Source organism: Hemiscyllium ocellatum, chromosome 11 (genome assembly GCF_020745735.1).
Source record: "Hemiscyllium ocellatum isolate sHemOce1 chromosome 11, sHemOce1.pat.X.cur, whole genome shotgun sequence".
NCBI lineage: Eukaryota > Metazoa > Chordata > Chondrichthyes > Orectolobiformes > Hemiscylliidae > Hemiscyllium > Hemiscyllium ocellatum.
In genome coordinates, this window is record NC_083411.1 from 17,051,407 (window position 1) to 17,053,900 (window position 2,494).

The 2,494-nt window shown below is 48.1% G+C and overlaps 1 non-coding gene across 1 annotated transcript; it reads left to right on the forward strand.

Moving 5' to 3' along the window:
• Nucleotides 1-354: 354 nt before the first annotated feature.
• Nucleotides 355-570, forward strand: LOC132820548 (small nucleolar RNA U3). The gene has a single exon (XR_009645212.1). It is a non-coding gene; the product is annotated as a small nucleolar RNA U3 (small nucleolar RNA).
• The last annotated feature ends 1,924 nt before the right edge of the window (nucleotides 571-2,494 follow it).

Genomic DNA, 2,494 nt, shown 5'->3' on the forward strand with positions numbered 1-2,494 from the left:
TGTGCATTGTAGTGATTCTGTGAATCTATGACTTATGAAGGAACTGTCCAATATCACCATGAGTCATGAACCTGGAAGTGATGTCATGTGACACTGCCTGCCGATTTATGGTGATACATTTGTAACATTTGATTGGTCAATTGCATAGATTATGGTAATTAGAGTTTGTCAATCAGTTGGTTTCAATGTAATAGTTCAAATACAAACCAGTTTCTGTGTATATAATTTGTAATATAATGTAAAATAAAGGCTTTGCAATAACATGAATGACAAAATGGATGCGTTTGAAGCCTAAGCCCTAACTGTGATGTGTGCGTGTGCAATTGGCATGTGAATGAGAATAGATTGTTCGCTAAGACTATACTCTTAGGGATCATTTCTATAGTTTTTTCCTAGAGAAATGGGTTCTTGAGTGTGTGGTCTCACCAACCATGAGGAGGATTAATAGTGTTCTCTTCTGAGCAGGAAGTTGGCAGTGAGTGTTGCTTTTAGCAGATAACCATTGCCGTTGATGATTGTTCCTTCTCTCTTGTGTGAAGAGTTGGAGGAAGAGAACACTGTCTGAGTGGTTGGTTTATAGGCGCTCAAAAGAAAGGTTCTGTCTTTGTTGTCCGTTCTTAGTAAGCTGAATAGCCAGGCTGGACGTATGCCCTTCCTTCAAAACCACAAGTGCAGGAATACAGTAACTCACTCAGCCTCCACTCAAGAGTCTAAAGTCAATCAAGCTGTTGTGGCAGTGGGGTGCAGTGTTGAACAGCTCCAGAACGAGACAACGTCCGGCAACACGTCCCCCGCAAAGTTGTATTTTATATTCTCCCCGTGTCAGCGTGGGATTCCTCTGAGTGTGCTGGTTTCCTCCCAATCTTCTAAAAATGTGCAGCTTAGGTGAATTGGCCATAGTGATCAGGGATGTGCAAGTTAGATGCATTAGTCAGGGGCAAATATAGTCAGGATAGGGGAACAGGTCCGTATGGGTTGTTCTTTGTCGGGTCATTGTTGGGCCGAAGGGTCTGTTTCCTCACTGGAGGGATTCTTTTGTTCCAGAGTCCACGTTGTGGAACAGGATACGCTGTGTTTGTGTTTCTTCTTCCAGCGAGTGCACCAGCAGCCTGACGGTGAAAGATGGCTCAGTCATATCATCTCAGTCTGACACCCTGAGGATCAGCAAATCGTTTTATACCAGACTGTATGATATACAGCCCACAGGCAGCGCGGCCTCCCAGTCGGTCCTGTTCTCTAACACGGAGAGATCTTAGACACAGCAGGGGCTAGTGGTTGGATGAGCCATTATCTCTGGATGAGTTGACCGAGGCCCTCGAGTCCTGCGAAAAGAATGAAAGTGCCAGAAGCGACAGTTTCCCACCCGAGTTGCATTCGGACCTGTGTGACTTCAGGTCTGCTGGAGGTGTTCGCTTCTGTCAGTTACCATGTGCAAATTCACGGGGAAAGGTAGTATCACACTTACCCATAAGCAGGAGGGGGAGAGGACGATAATTACATATTGGCAACCAATTTCACTTCTGTATGCAGGCTCCAAAATCCTGTCTTGAGTCATCACCAACCGGTTCAGGTGAATTCTGAGATCGGAGATTCATCCTGATCGAACCTGTGCCGTACCGGTAAGGACAGAACCTCAAACATTACCGCGCAGTACAGACCCTTTGGCCTTCGATGTTGCGTGAAACTAATCTGAAGCCCATCTAACCTGCACTATTCCATTATCAACAGGCCCTTCAGCCCAAAAAGGTCCGCACCGACCCTCCGTAGTGTAACCTACCCGGACCCATTTCCCTCTGATTAATGCACCTAATACGATGGGTGATTTAGCATGGCCAACTCACCTCACCTGACCCAACATGCACATCTTTGCATTGTGGGAGGAAACCGGAGCACCCGGAGGAAACTCACGAAGACACGGGGAGAATGTGCAAATTCCACACGGACAGTCACCCAAGGCTGGAATCGAACCTGGGTCCCTGGCACTGTGAGGCCACAGTGCTAACCTCTGAGCCACCATGCTGCCCCTGTGAACTCTGAGGGCCTCGCACTCCTCAGGGGTATGACTGCCTATGTCCAAGACAGGAGAGGGTGGACGCCTGCCTCATCATCCCGGACCAGGAGCAGGTGTTTTACAGAAGGTCACACACCTACATGTGGGACGCGACGCAGTCTCCAAAATGGTCTTTGGGTGGGAATCCATAATCGTATCCGAGTGCTCTACGCCAACATCTTTAGTGCAGTCTCAATCAATGAGTGTTAATCAGAAAGTTTCCGGATCAGGTCTGGAGTCAGGTCTGGCTGCCCACGCTCTCCTGCTCTGTTTATGTGTTGTATAGAGCCCTTTGCTGAGTCCGTCAGGAAGGATGCAAGCCTGAGAGGGGTGGCTATTCCAGGTAGCAGAGCCCTGCGGATCACAGCCTCCCTGTACATGGATAACGTCGCCGTGTTTTGCCTTTGCTGGATAGAGTCACACTCCGAGGTTTGTTTCTCCATT